At 51.0% G+C, this 15947-nt stretch overlaps 1 protein-coding gene across 1 annotated transcript in view; it reads right to left on the bottom strand.

The window, feature by feature from the left end:
* Window positions 1-2174, bottom strand: part of DENND2A (DENN domain containing 2A) — a 98234-nt gene extending 96060 nt beyond the window's left edge. Inside the window, exon 1 of the mRNA XM_018046863.1 lies at window positions 1927-2174. The gene's annotated coding sequence lies outside the window, so the exon portion shown is untranslated. The remainder of the gene's footprint in view (window positions 1-1926) is intronic.

Genomic DNA, 15947 nt, shown 5'->3' with positions numbered 1-15947 from the left:
GGGAGATCCTTCTTCCCTCTGGGAATTACAACCATGAATTCTCCCCACATTTGCCTCTTCCTCGCCCTCCCCCTTGGTGACACTACACAGGATGTTCCCTCAGCCTGAAACAACCCTCTCTGCTTTTGCTTTGTTGGTGAAGAGGTTTTCAGGACTCAGCCTGGCCTTACCTACTCTGTGGGTGTCCCTGCTCTGGGTTCCCCGAGGGCACAGCACTCATGGCGAGGCCAGATGCCAACTGGATTTAGTTTTTTGTCTGACTACCCAGCTAGGATGGTAAGCGCCTGGAAGGAAGGCAGATACCTTATGCCCTTAGCCGAGCGCTTAGAGTGGCTAAGTGAATGAATACACAACACAGGGAAAGGGAAAAGAAGGGAAAGTGTTAGTCGCTCAGTCGTGTCTGACTCTTTGTGACCCCATGGACTGTAGCCCACCAGGCTTCTCTGTCCATGGGATTCCCCAGGCAAGAATACTGGAATGGGTAGCCATTCCCTTTTCTCGGGGATCTTCCTGACTCAGGGAATAAATCTGGGTCACCCATATTGCAGGTAGATTCTTTACCATCTGAGCCACCAGGGAAGCAGGGTTCGAATCTCCCAGAATGAAAGGACTGAAAGAAAGCCAGCCTTTTCACTGCCTTTCCTAAGAAAAGTTACTCTCTGCCCTTGACTTCTTATAGAATTCTGCTCATTGTAGGCAGCCCACCCCAAAGACGCTTCTGCTTCACTCCTCTGGTGTGTTTGATACTTGATGACTGGCAAGCAGAAAGGATATTGTTCTTTTCTCTTAGGTAGTAACCACCGCAGGTGTAAGTTTAATAACAAAATTACTGTAGTGCCTATTACAACTCTGGGGCCATTATTGCACTGGGACATCTAGAACCTTAGAGAAGTCATAGTGCTAAAGTGTATCTCAGCACCAGCTAAAAGTCCCCCGGCTCCTTCCCCAACTTGCTGTTTTAGTTGCTCGGGCCTGTCTGACTCTGTGACCGCATGGACCGTGGCCCACCAGGCTCCTCTGTCCATGGGATGCCCCCGGCGAGAATACTGCAATAGTTTCCCATTTCCTGCTCCAGGGGATCTTCCCCATCCAGGGATCGAACCCGAGTCTCCTGAATTGGCAGGCGGATTCCTTACCACTGAGCCATTGGGAAGCAGCTGGTTAAAAACAAAGACAGTGCCCTACCCCTGCCCCAATCTCTGCCCCTGAAGGGCAACGTCCAGTTTCCCCACCCAATGCCCTCCAGGACAGGATTCCTCCGCTGAGGTCTGGCTCTCTGCTATGGTTTGAATCCAGTTCCCTATGATCCTTCTCAATATCCTTCTATCCTGTGTTAAGAGACTCCCCCTGGATTCCATCTGCTGCCAACCCCATCCTGAGGGGGAAAGCGGGAGAAATAAGATCATGCAATCATCTTCACCTTTCTGCTTTCTCAACACTGCAAAAAGTCTGACCACAGTGGGGAGCGGCGAGAGGTCTGGCTGCTCAGCTTTTCCCGGTTCTTGCTAAACACACACACACACACACACACACACACACACACACACTCACACTCACACTCACACTCACGCCCCTGGGATTCAGCTCGGCGGAGGGCGGGGGCTCTGCCCGGTTTCGGCTGGTTCCCCGGGCGCGGGACCACGGCCTCGGGAACTCCCGGAAGGACGTCCGGACAACACTTTGCTCTAGTCCCGCAGATCCGGCTGCAGCGCCTCTGTCCCCACGTCCGCACGCGGGAAACCCCGTCTTTGGTCTGCAGAGAGCCACTTCACGGCTCCGGGTCGAGGCAGCTCCGGCCGTAGTCTTTCTCCACCGCCCCCGCCAAAACCCCTTGCACCGCGCGTCCGCTCCTCGATCGCCCCTTCCCCGCGCGTCCCCTCCTCGGTCCCCCCGCGTCCCCTCCAGCGTCCCCCGGCCGGGCCCTACCTCCTGGCTGGCCGCGGCTCCGCGGGCTCCGAGGCGCAGCTCGGGGGCGCTCGGGCGGGCGGGGGCGGCGCGCGGCGGGGGCCCGGGGCGCCATGGCCCGCAGTCCCCCGCGCTCTTGTCGGCCGGGCCTCTCCCCGCGCCTCGCGCTCGCGTGCCCGCCGCCTGGCCGCCGTGGGCGAGTGGAGGGCGGCCCCTTCCTCTGGCGGCGGCGGCTCTGAGCCGGGCCGCCCCCCGCCCGCCGGCGCTCGGTGAGCTCACCCGCAGCTGGCGGGCGCCCGGCCCGTTGCCACGGCAACGCCTCTCCCAGGGCAGCGCGGACCCTAGAGCGGCTCCCGTAAACAGGACCTTCTGCTGGACTCTTCCCCTCGCCCTTTTTTTGGGGGGTGGGGAGGTGGGGGGAGGAGATGGCGGCTTAACCCTTTCTTTGCTGGAGACCAGCGAGTGGCCGGCTGCGTCTCCACCCGGCCGGGGGGTTTATTCGCGCTCAGCGCTCAGCCGGGCCCTGAGCCCTTGAGACAGATGCTGCGGAGTGGCCGCGACACTCCCTGCCCTCAGTTCACTCCAGTCGTTGTAACGCGTTGGTGGGAGCGCCGACTGGGGTTCGGGCGCAGGACTCGGGGTGGGACGTCCGAGGCAGAGTCTGCCGCCACCCTTGGCTCTGCAGCTCCAAGTCCGTCTGCACCGAGACGCTGACCGTGAAAGCCCAGGGGCCCGCGGGGCACGAGACTCCGAACCCGGCTCGCGTAGCGGGTGGGGGTGGGGTGGGTGTCAGGAAAAGCTTCCTAGAGGAAAAGCGACTTTATGGCGCCTGCTGCCACCGCTCGCAGAGGACAAAAGATCAGGGGACAAAGCTTGATCTTTTGATTTTGATTTAGAACTGCCAAAGTCCACGTGAAAATGCTGTGGGCAGTTGATGCTGCGGGCCGTGCCAGGACCGCGGAAAGTTGATGAGCCTGAGTTCCCTGCTGAAAGGGAGATGGAGCTGGCAGTGTGACTTGTGAGTGTGGGGGAAGGCTCCACGCCCATCTCTATCTCCCAGGAAAGTCATTCTTGTCTTCAGTCGACGGGTTCCTAAAAGGCGGGACTAAAGCTTAAGCAAGGCAAGAGAAGGGAAAGAGAGGCTTAGCCTGTGAATTCAGAAAAGAGGTGTGTAAGAGAGAGGGGAAAGAGAAAATAAAGGATTGTAGAAAGTGGGGAACATTACATACCGCCCAGGCAGTTCCTATAGACAGAGGACCTGAGGTCTGAGGGGCTTATTCAGATATCACAGTTACGAAGATGGAAAAGCTGTCTCCTCCTTTGCTGAGAGGTTTGCTCATTCTACAAGATCTTTGAAGCTTTTGTAGACTTCCTTACATCTCCCCAAACTCCGCCATACCATACCCATTTCAACTAAACACGTTAAACATGCCTGTATGGAATGTGGAACTTCCTTGATGCGGAACTTCCTTGACCAGGGATTGAACCCAGGCCCCTTGCAGTGGAAGGTGTGGAGTCTTAACCACTGGACTACCAGGAAGTCCTAAACACGGTTAACTTTCCCAATACAAATTTGCAAGGTGTAAGCAGTATTTTTTTTTAAGTGTAAGCATTTATTGTTTTGTTTGCTAAAGCATCATTCAGTAAGTTTTCACTTCACAAAAAAAGATCAGAGACTTGGCTTCTTGACTCCCCAGTCCTGGGATATCATGAGGCAAACTGGCAAAGTGGAGAAAAGAGCAAATGGAGAATAATTGACCTGAGAGGTCCCCCAGGGGGGTCCCCCAAACCACTGCACAGAACAGGTCAGTCACCTTCAGGGTTGTGGCTTTCAAACCGCCAGTCACATTTCAAGGGGGCAATCAGAGAGGAGGCCAGGGAGCCCCTTATGGTGTCCCCTGATGGCAGGCCACCACTCCTTGGTCTGCTCCTTCATCATTGAATTCTGGACACTAACTTGTTTTAGAAAAATTTCCCTGCCTTAGCTCATCAGGTCAGACTCTGATGAGTCATGCTGGGGCCTATGTGTTGCAAGTTTCTTTCCTGCCTGCCTGTCACAGCCCCTAACCCCGCTGCTCCTTAGGGCTGGCTGCTCACATCCCTGGGCCATCCCATGGTTGACCCTGACACCATAGCCCTCCTTTCCTATGTGCTCCCGTCCCAGCTGGCTCCCTGGAGCTTTCCCCAGTTTGATGTTCCCCCTGGTCCCTCCCCAGTCCTGGCTCTCCAGCTCCAGGGGGCAGGGTAGCCCTCCAAGGGATTGGCAGGGAGGTGTGCCTTAGAACTTGGAAGACCCTCTCAGCAGCCCTCTCTTCTCCCTGGTCGCCCTGACTGTCCTCAAATTTTCCCCACATTGGAGAATAGGCTTGGAGCTGGAGGTAGTGCCTGGCTTCAGTCTGGAAAGGTGCTGATGGGAGGAGGGGAAATGGAGTTCATTTTTCTTGAACTTGAATCCTGCTTTCTCCACCTAGAGCAGCCACAAGTTACAACAGACCATCTCTTATCCCTGCCTTCCTCTTCCTTCAACATCCTGTTGAAGAGTACGGGCTCTGGGACAGACGGCCAAATTTGGCTCTGGAGCAGGCTGCTTGGCCTCTCTAACTGGCAGCCTCTTCAACTGTGCGCTGGAAATAGCAGGTGTACCCACCGCAGGGTATTGTGGGAATTAAAGCAGATCTTCAAGTAAAGGTTGTAGTACCAGGCCTGGCCCATGGGGGGCACTCTCCCTCAGCTCCTGTTTGTTGTTGGTGGTTGTTCTGCGGCTAAGTGGTGTCCGATTTTTTGCGACCTCATGGACTGCAACACGCCAGGCTTCTCTGTCCTACATTGTCTCCTGGACTTTGCTCACACTCACGTCCATTGAGTCGGTGATGCCATCCAACCATCTCATCCTGTGTTGCCTCCTGCTCTCCTCAGTTTTTCCCAGCAGCAGGGTCTTTGCCAGTGAGTCGGCTCTTCGCATCAAGTGGCCAGTGTATTGGAGCTTCAACATCAGTCCTTCCAATGAATATTCAGGGTTGATTTCCTTTAGGATTGACTGGCTGGATCTCCTTGCAGGCCCAGGGACCCTCAAGAGTTGTCTCCAACACCACAGTTCAATTCTTTAGTGCTCAGCTTTCTTTATGGTCCAACTCTCACATCTGTAAAACCATAGTTTTGACTATTCGGGCCTTTGTTAGCAAAGTGATGTCTCTGCTTTTTAATGCGCTGTCTAGGTTTGTCATAGATTTCCTTCCAAGGAGCATTTTTGATTTCATGGCTTCGGTCACCATCCACAGTGATTTTGGAGCCCAAGAAAATAAAGTCTGCCACTGCTTCCTCTTTTTCCCCTTCTGTTTGCCATGAAGTGATGGGACCGGATGCCTGTTTGTTATTCTTTTCCTAATCTCTCATTTCTTTTCAGGAGCATAGTGGCACGCAGGAGTCAAGGAGGGAGGAGGGCGGCTGGCCGTGTTTCTTACCCCCTGAGTTGAGTTTCTGCCTCCCCCTACCCCTTATAGGTCCAGGGCCTTCAGCCCGGGCATGGCCATCAGCCCAAAGCCGACATCCCCTCAGTATAAGCCAAGTGAAGAACTGTGGGACCTGGGGAGGGAGGCTAGTCTGAATAAGACGGGGCGAGAACCTGAGAAGCAGGCTTTGAACCTCTACTCTCCCCCAAATTGCTGAATATCCACTTAACTTCCTCTGAGATGCTAAACACTTCCTGAGCAGCATCTCTTCAGTCCCAGGCACTTCACCTGTCAGGGCACCTGATCCATTCCACACTCCTGGGTAATTAGAGATCATCCCTACCATTTTCTGGGTGGAAAACCAAGTTCTTAGAGGTGATGTGACTTATTCGAGGTCACACAGGTCCCAGCCTTTTTGTCAAACCAGGTTGCCTGAGAGCAGGGGCTATCCCCAGTGTCAGTCACTCTGGAGGGGGGAGTCTGGATAAGCATTTTACCCTCGTCCCACTCTGGAAGCCACAGGCATCTCTGACACCCCTCCCTAGAGATAACCCTGCTTGGGTTTGTTGCTGTTTTTTAAGTCGCTGGGTCATGTCCGACTCTTTGTGACCCCATGGACTGTAGCCCACCAGGCTTCTCTGTCCATGGGATTCTCCAGGCAAGACTATTGAAGTGGGTAGCCATTCCCTTCTGCAGGAGATCTTCCTGACCCAGAGATCAAACCTGGGTCTCTTTACCATCTGAACCACCAGAGAAGTCTGGTGGGTCACTGTGACCCATTCCTTTCCAACTTCTTGCCAGACATGAACTTCTCTCTCAGTCCCAGTGGCCTGCCAGTGGCGTACTTGAAAGTCATACACAGTGTAGATGATAAATGAGAAGTTTGGATGTTTTTTTTAAATTTTCTTTTATTTTATCTAGAGAGCTGGCATGGAGAGGGGAATTGTTTATCTGTGTTCCGGGCCGTTGTGACATTTGGGTGAGGTCGAGCAAGGAAGGAGGCTGTCTTCGGGGCAGACAAAGTGCACAGCCTCACCTTGACACACCCTTGGTGAGGATTCTCCTTATCCCTCGGCCTGAGCCTGCAGAGCCATCTGGGGTGGCAGCCGGGCTTCCTCTTCTGCGGGCATCCTACTCCTTGCCTCCCCAGGAAGCTGTCTCCCGCCTGCTGTTCTGGGCTCTCATCGCATTCATGGCCCTTTCTGCCCAGCCTGGAGACAGCTGGATGCGAGCTCCTGCCCTGCCCACCACAACCCCTGGCTGCCTCCCTCTGAGGAAATAAAACCAAGTCAAGCATCCCACCCAAACCTCAGAACCAGGCTTGGTTTGTTCCCCGTCTGGAATCAAACGTCGTCCAGGAGGTATGGGATGGGAGGGGAAGTATGGGGCTGGGGAAGTGGAGGCCACCCAGGGCAAGGGGTGAGAGGAGCCTGGACCGAGGACCCTGGGCCTCCTATATCACCCCCTGGCTTCGAGGGACCTGTCTCTTTGGCGGCCCCCCGCCCCCCGCCCCCGGGTTCATGCTCTCCTGTTCTCTATTTCTTGTACTAGGGCCGGGAGATTGGAAGCTGTGGGGACCCTGTAGGGAGTGCTGTGGAGTAAGTGGCATTTGTTTATCACTCCCTGGTGGCTCAGACAGTAATCTGCCTGCAATGCAGGAGACCTGGGTTCCATCCCTGGGTCAGGAAGATCCCCTGGAGAAGGGAATGGCTACCCACTCCGGTATTCTTGCTTGGAGAATCCCATGGATAAAGGAGCCTGGCGAGCTACAGTCCATGGGGTTGCACAGAGTCAAACATGACAGAAGCAACTAACACACACACACACACACACACACACACACACAGAGGAACCGCGGACATTTGTCAGGATACCCCTGGAAACGTCAAAGAATCACCAAATTGGCAAATATCATGATACTCTGTCATTTCTGCATAAGCACCATCTGTTTTATTCCTATGCCGCCAGCTTACTTTGAAGGGTCATATTTTTTTTTTCCACAAAGAATTAAAGCGTTCCTAACTTTACAAGGATGAATGTGTCTTTGACAAAAAGCAGAGAACCAAGCCACAGAGGGCCTGCATCTCTCACCATCAGGCAGTCTCCAGGGTCATACTTGTGATGCCCAGTACCCTCTGTGCTTCTGCCCTTCTCTGTTCCTTTTGGAAGAGGAACAGAGAATCCCTCTGTCCATGGGATTCTCCAGGCAAGAATGCTGCAGTGGTTTGCCATTTTCTACTCCAGGGGCTCTTCCCCACCCAGGAGACTTCCGGGAAAGGAACAAGAGGATGGCGATTGAGATACTCTTTGAAAAAGAGGCGCGGATTTCTGTGTTTAAGCAGGTCCTGGTCTTCCTGGGCACTGTGATTCCAGAACACAGTAGGGTAGTCGGAACGACTCTGGATCGTACTTAAGACACAAGGCTTCGCATCTATTTCCTGGCCAACTAGATGATCTCCTAAGACATGAGGGAGAGTCGAGAATCCCCCTCAAACACTTTTGTCACGACATTAGGATCTGGGTGCATACCTCTGGGATTAAAGCCTGCCAGCTCATCTTCCCTGCTAACACCCACCCAGGCACTGATCTCAGCCTTCAGACCTCCAAACGGTGATAAGTCACTGTGCTGCCTCTTGGAGGCCGCACTTTGGGGGCACACATTTCTGGAAGGCCCTAAAATCTGATCCACTCCTTGTATCTCTCAGGTCAAATAAGATTAAAATCAAAATACTAGCCAGAGATACAAAATTGTGAATCAACTCTTTGCATGTGTGCTAAGTTGCTTCAGCTGTGTCCAGCTCTTTGCGACCCCCATGGACTGTAGCCCACCAGGCTCCTCTGTCCATGGGATTCTCCAGGCAAGAATGCTGCAGTGGTTTGCCATTTTCTACTCCAGGGGCTCTTCCCCACCCAGGGATCAAACCCAAGCCTCTTAAGTCTCCTGCATTGGTGGTGGGTTCTTTACCACTAGCAAAGCCAGAGACACAACGTTGTAAATCAAGTATACTTCAATTTAAAAAATAAAAGGCAAGTCAGGAGGCTTAAAAAATTTTTTTATATGGACCATCTTTTAAAGCCTTTATTGAATTTGTTACAATATTACTTCTGTTCTTTGTTTCTTTTTTCTTTTTTTGACATGAGGCATGTGGGATCCTAGGTCCCTGACCAGGGATTTAACCCACACTTCATGCATTGGAAGTTGAAGTGTTAATCACTGGACTGCCAGGCAAGTCCCCAAGCCCGGTGACTTCTGACTACCACAGATAGCAGTGCGACTTTGAGCAAGGTGACTTCTGTTTGTGGGTCTCAGGTTCCTGGGGAGATGGGGCCAGATGGCCCTCAGGTCTCTCTCAGCCCCCACCCCCTCAGGTGGGCAGGAAGAGCACAAAGCAGCTTCCTGTTTTCATCCTCATCTGGCTCTGTCCTGGGTGACTCGGTGGGTGCCAGGGAGCGCCGAGTCTTCCCGCAGATCACCTAGGAGGTGGGTTCTAACAGCAGCCTCATTTACCAATGAAGCCGCTGCCGAGAAGAGCCAGGTACCTTGCCCAGGGCTTCCATGAATGAGCGCCAGAGCCCAGCAGTGTGACCCCAGACAACCCCTGCCTGCCTTTGCTGTCAGGAGCTGCTGTTCTCATCCGCCCAGCATGCAAATGATGAGGTTACAGGTTCCAGGAGGATGAGGTTCCAGGAGGATGAGGTTCCAGGAGCAGAGCTGCAGGCAGCGTGGCGGGGCATGCAGGCAGAGCTGGAAGGGGTCTCACAGCCCCTCAGGTGGAGGGAGGGGAACTGCCCAGACCACTGGACCACTCGGCATCAGCCAAGAGACAGCACTTGCATCAGAGGAGGACTGCAGAACCATCCAGGAAACCAGAAGGTGGGAACCAGGGGAGGAGAAATCTCCTGAGAATAATGGAGCCAATTCAGCTAAAGAGAAGACAAGAGATGGGGAAGGGGGCAGAGGGGCTGACGTGAGGGAGGAAGTGATGGAAAACCAGCACCTGGAGGGGCCTCCACCCTGAGTGTCCTTTTCTCCCCAGTGCCCCATCTCCCCAGGAACCTGAGACCCACAAACAGAAGTCACCTTGCTCAAGGTCGCACTGCTATCCGTGGTAGCATGATTTCTGATATTTCTCCTCTACTGGCTTAGGGAGTAGATGGATGTGGGTGGCCCAGAGCCAGTTTTTTCATGCCAGAGTCCAACTCTCTGAGGAGCTCATTGCAGGCTGGGGGCACCAAGCGGGACCCATGGGTAGGGTGGAGTCGGTGGCGTCTCAAACTTTTTCTTTCCCTGATACTCCCCTTATGCTTGTGGAGTGGAAAAAAAGCAGATTCTACTCTTTCCCAAAGGCATCCTCATGCAGGGAGACCGGGAAGGGGCCCTGGAATCTGCAGTTTTACAGGCATCCCAGGGGTTTTTGGTGGAGGTGGGTCCCGTCCCCACTGCAGACATACTGGTGAGGACCTGCTCAAGGTGGGGATGAAGTCTGGGCTGCAGCAGGCACAGGGGGTGTCCGTCCCCCGTATTTGTTCTGAAGAAAGTGAGCATGTGTGATGGGACAGCGAGGGGGCGGTGGTGGTGGGGCGAGCAGGATGCTGACAGGGTCTCAGCAGAGAACTGTCCTTAAGAAACTAAGCCCAGTGGTCCTTGCCTAGGACAACTTCGCTCCCCCAGGGGACATCTAGCAAATTTCGAAGACATTTTATTGTCACAGGTGGGAAAGGAGAGAGTTTCTGGTATTGAGCGGGTCAAGGCCAGAGGTGCTGTTGAACATCCTGGGACAGCTTCTCCTGCCCCTCCGCTAACGCACAAACAAACAATTATCCTGCCCCAAAGAGCAGAGGTTAAAAACCCTAGAGCCACTCAGGTCACCATCCCCAACCCCTCTCCAGGATCTTGAATAAAAACTTGCACTGCATCACATCTGCTAAGGAACAGCATGACGTGGGAGATGCTACAATCACAGTCAGCTGGCTCAAGTGAAAAAAATCACCACAGCCAGGTGCATCTCTGTCCCCCTCCCATTCTTTTCCAGCCTGTGCCGCAAGCCAGCAGACGCTTTGGATGCACTTCACGAGCGATTGGTGCCACCTAGTGATACTAGAGTTAATACCAGCAGGACTATTTCCAAGAGCTGGAAACTGTTGGTTATTAAGGGGTTTACTGCTTACCGCTGTGAAGCTTCTATGGAAATAAATGAAGACCACCCAGATGAGAACAAGTAGAGGCTATTTATTCAGAACTTTCAAACAGCAAGAGAGTCAATTACAATCAACTGTATTTGGCAGAGACTCCAGTACAAGTGGAGAATCAAATGCTAGTGGAAAAGGTTTAGAGAGAGAAAAGAAAAGGCATCAGGTGCCCTGAGTTGAGGGTTGTTGGTTTTGGGAGGCTGGAGGCCGGGGCATCTTGTGTGCCTGGGTTTGGAGAGGTTGTTTGGCTTTCTATGATTGGTTCTGAGTTGGCAGTGGGGGCAAAAATTAGAGAAGCTGCCGTCATTAACTTGGAGAAGGCAATGGCACCCCACTCCAGTACTCTTGCCTGGAAAATCCCATGCACGGAGGAGCCTGGTAGGCTGTAGTCCATGGAGTCTCGAAGAGTCGGACACGACTGAGCGACTTCACTTTCACTTTTCACTTTCATGCATTGGAGAAGGAAATGGCAACCCCCTCCAGCGTTCTTGCCTGAAGAATCCCAGGGATGGGGGAGCCTGGTGGGCTGCCGTCTATGGGGTCGCACAGAGTCGGACATGACTGAAGCAACTCAGCAGCAGCAGCAGCAGCAGCAGCAGCAGCAGCAGCAGCAGCAGCAGTCTTCATTGACTAAGTTCTGAGTACTCTGGGCCCATTGCTGTAGAGGCTGTAGACCAGTGTTCTGTTGTCATATGTGGTCCAGCCAGTGTCTGTTTGTATATCCAGCCTCTTAATTCATTAGCCATTCTAAATACAGTAGTCCTGCTGTTACTAATCACGAAACATTACATAGAGTTATCCATGTGAGAAGCAGTTTGACTACAAATCAACATCTGTGATTTTCAAAGCCTGCCCATTCAATTTTTGATTTAGGGTTCACATCTGATGTAACTGTTTGATTTTGTGGTCCATGATGTCTTACTGTGTACAACATTGCTCTCCCAGCTGAAATCCACATGGGCCTCAGGGACCCCTCAACTGCGCCTGTGTGGGTGACTGTAATTCCTTGAAATGCGGCACCTGTATTTCCATCACCACCGCCGCCGCCTCCAGCTACTACCACCTCAGCTCCATCACCACAAGACTGATGGTTCTCCAACTGTGTTCCCAGGCCCAGAGGCGGCAGCAGACCAGAACTCGTTAGAACTGCAGATTCTCAGGCTCCACGCCAACCTACAGGATCAGACACTGGGGACGGCGCCGGCCCTCAGGGGGTTCTGAGGCTAAAGTTAGACAGCCTCCGCTTCAGGAGAATTTCTAGGATGCCACAAGGGGCTCAAGTCAGATCTTCCATGATGTTGCCTCCATATCTGTGAAACAGAACAACTTCTGTTTATCTAGATAATATAAACAACAATACTTGCTAACATTTAGTGACACCTGGCGTTACGCACGTCACATACAGCTTTGGCTTTCAAAAGTCTGAGAGGCAGGATCTGTTTATACCTCCATCTGACAAGCGAGGAATAGAGGCTCCAAAAGGTGAGGTGACTTGTCCCTAACGTTATACAGGTTACACAGAACTGAAACCAGGCTTATGTGGCTCCAGAATTTTGCTCTTAACCACTGGTAAAGATAACAATTGCCGGACTTCCCTGGCGGTCCACTGGTTAAGACTCCATGCTTCCAGTGTTCTCTGGTCTGGGAACTAAGGTCCCATGTGCTACATGGAGAGGCCAAGAAAGAAAGAAATAATCAAACAAAAAAGATGCTAACTGCCACATGGATGGAAGTCTAAAGAATCTGTATAGTTTTAGTCAGAGTCCCCGGCCCAATTTGCCTGAAGTCAAACAGAGGCCCAGACAGACCATCCGAGGTCACCTCTTTTATTTTGGGGGGAAGATAAAAAATTTTTTAATTTATCCTTCTGCCAAATAATTTCCATCTGCAGTTATTTTTTAACGTAAAAAGCAATGAGTCAACTGAAGAAAGGGCTGTGGCCTTGGCTAGGCCATGGTGACACTGGGACACTCAACTGAGAACCTGGGCCCGTGGGGATGAGCAGGACTGGACCCGCCTCAGGGAAGCGTCTCCAGGAAGGCTCTGCGGTGCCACGCCCTCTGCTGGTAGACAGTCTCAAGGACAGTATAGCTGTCATAACAGGAATCTTCAATAATGAGTTGTTTCGGGGATCATAGCTCCCAGATCAATTCAGTTCAGTCACTTAGTCGTGTCCAATTCTTTGTGACCCCATGACTGCAGCACACCAGCTTCCCTGTCCATCACCATCTCCCAGAGCTTGCTCAAACTCATGTCCATTGAGTCAGTGATGCCATCCAACCATCTCGTCGTCTGTCATCCCCTTCTCCTCCCGCCTTCTATCTTTCCCAGCATCAGGGTCTTTTCCAATGAGTCAGTTCTTTGTATCAGATGGCCAAAGTGCTGGAGTTTCAGCTTCAGCATCAGTTCTTCCAACAAATTATTCAGGACTGATTTCCTTTAGGATAGACTGGTTGGATCTCCTTGCAGTCCAAGGGACGCTCAAGAGTCTTCTCCAGCTCAAAAGCATCAATTCTTTGGTGCTCAGCCTTCCTTATGGTCCAACTCTCACATCCATACTTGACTAATAGGAAAACCATAGTTCTGACTAGACGGACCTTTGCTGGCAAAATAATGTCTCTGTTTTTAATATGCTGTCTAGGTTGGTCATAGCTTTTCTTCCAAAGAGCAAGCATCTTTTAATTTCATGGCTGCAGTCACCATCTGCAGTGATTTTGGAGCCCCCCAAAATAAAGTCTCTCACTGTTTCCATTGTTTCCCCACCTATTTGCCAAGGAGTAATGGGACCAGATGCCATGATCTTAGTTTTCTGAATGTTGAGTTTTAAGCCAACTTTTCCACTCTCCTCTTTCACTTTCATCGAGGCTCTTTAGTTCCTCTTCGCTTTCTGCCTTAAGCTTGTGTCATCTGCATATCTGAGGTTATTGATATTTCTCCCAGCAACTTTGATTCCAGCTTATGCTTTATCCACCCTGGCATTTCATATGCTGTACTCTGCATATAAATTAAATAAGCAGAGTGACAATATACAGCCCTGATGCACTCCTCCATATCTGGTTCTAACTGTTGCTTCCTTACCTGCATCCAAGTTTCTCAGGAGGCAGATAAGGTGGTCTGGTATTCCCATCTCTTTCAAAATTTTCCACAGCTTGTTGTGACCCACAGTCAACAGCTCTAGCATAGTCAATGAAGCAGAAGTAGATGTTTTTCTGGAATTCTCTTGCTTTTTCTATGATCCTATGGATGTTGGAAATTTGATCTCTGGTTCCTCTGCCTTTTCTAAATCCAGCTTGAACATCTGGAAGTTCTCAGTTCACATATTGTTGAAGCCTACTTAGCATGGAGGATTTTGAGCATGACCTTGCTAGCATGTGAAGTGAGTGTAATTGTGGGGTCCTTTGAACATTCTTTGGCATTGCCTTTCTTTGGGATTGGAATGAAACCTGACCTTTTCCAGTCCTGTGGCCACTGCTGAGTTTTCCAAATTTTCTGGCATATTGAGTGCAGCACTTTTACAGCATCATCTTTTAGGATTTGCAATAGTTCAGCTACGAGTCCATCATCTCCATTAACTTTATTTGTAGTGATGCTTCCTAAGGCCCATTTGACTTCACACTCCAGGATGTTTGGCTCTAGGTGAGTGAGCACACCATCGTGGTCATCTGGGTCATTAAAATCTTTTGTATAGTTCTTCTGTGTATTCTTGCCACCTCTTTTTAATATCCAATGCTTCTGTTAGGTCCATACTGTTTCTGTCCTTTATTGTGCCTATCTTTGCATGAAATGTTCCTTTGGTACCTCTAATTTTCTTGAAGAGATCTCTAGTCTTTCCCATTCTATTGTTTTCCTCTATTTCTTTGTATTGATTATCAAAGAAGGCTTTCTTACTTCTCCTTGCTATTCTTTGGACCTCTGCATTCAGATGGATATATCTTTCCTTTCCCCCTTTGCCTTTTGCTTCTCTTCTTTTCTTAACTATTTGTAAGACCTTCTCAGATAATCATTTTGCCTTTCTGTATTTCTTTTTCTTGGGGATGGTTTTGATCACTGCCTCTTGTATAATGTTATGAACCTCCATCCATAGTTTCTCAGGCACTGTCTATCAGATCTAATCCCTTGAATCTATTTGTCACTTCCAGTGTATAATCCTAAGGGATTTGATTTAGGTCATACCTGAATGGTGTAGTGGTTTTCCTTACTTTTTTCAATTTAAGTCTGAATTTGGCAATAAGGAGTTCATGATCTGAGCCACAGTCAACTCCCGGTCTTATTTTTGCTGACTGTATAGAGCTTCTCCATCTTCAGCTGCAAAGAATATAATCAATCTGATTTCAGTATTGACCATCTGGCGATGTCCATGTGTAGTGTCGTCTCTTGTGTTGTTGGAAGGTGTTTGCTATGACCAGTGGATTCTCTTGGTGAAACTCTTATTAGCCTTTGCCCCATTTCATTTTGTACTCTGAAGCTTGGAGGGTATAGTTAATGGCTGGCCATACTTAAAACCAGCGGAGTTAGGTATGACTTCTGTCTTGGGAACTTCAAAAGGGTCTGCACATCTTGGGAAATGGGAGTTGGATTGTTAGCCTGCAGTGCAGGAGTCACCAAGTTTTCCCTCAGTCCTTAGGCTGTGAGTGGCAGTCACACTTCCAGCAGCAGGCATGGGCCACGTCTCCAGGGTCTTTCCACTTGTGAGTCCCTGGCAGACTTCTCTGGAAGGCTGTCACCCACGTAGAGATAAAGGGTCGTGAATGTAGAGGTGACTGTGGTACCCCAGCGCAGTCAACCTCCAAGCCCCAAACAGCAGAGCAGATGCCCACTGGCCTTCCCTGGCTGTCCTGACTGATTTCCAAGCTCTGCTCTGCTCTTTGCTTTCTAGAGTTATCTGGCCTTCTCTGGTTCTTCACAGTTAAAAAAAACTCCCTCAGAACCTCACAGCAAACACCTTCCTATTTGGGGGCTTAATTCTTTTTGCGGCTGAACACCCTCCCACCTGTACCACCCTCCCCTCTTCTCCCAAGTAGCTGCCATCCTGGGGGGTTCTCCTTGTTGCCCAAATCTTGGCTCTGTGCACCAGTGCCAAACAGAAATATGGAGACAGAGTTATGGAGGAGAAGGAAAAGAGCGGCTTTATTCATTTGCCAGACAAAGGGGGAAAACAGTAGGCTAGCGCCTCGAGAACTGTGCCCCCCTCCCTGGTAAAGAGGGAGGGGTTATATAGTCTGGCAAGGTACCTGAGAAGGATCAAGGCAACAGTCTTGCATTCTTCTTCTGCAAAGTTTCAAAAGGGTGAGGTTGCTGACAAGGTTAGGGTGTGCAGCGGCTTGGATGGTTAGGTCTCCTAATTCTTGAATACCCTTTAATCGTGCCTCAGGTGGTTTCCTGGCTGCTCCTCCCTTGATTAGC

The sequence above is a fragment of the Capra hircus genome, chromosome 4, assembly GCF_001704415.2.
Source record: "Capra hircus breed San Clemente chromosome 4, ASM170441v1, whole genome shotgun sequence".
In the NCBI taxonomy this organism is placed as follows: Eukaryota; Metazoa; Chordata; class Mammalia; order Artiodactyla; family Bovidae; genus Capra; species Capra hircus.
This window is presented reverse-complemented; position numbering and strand designations above follow the sequence as displayed.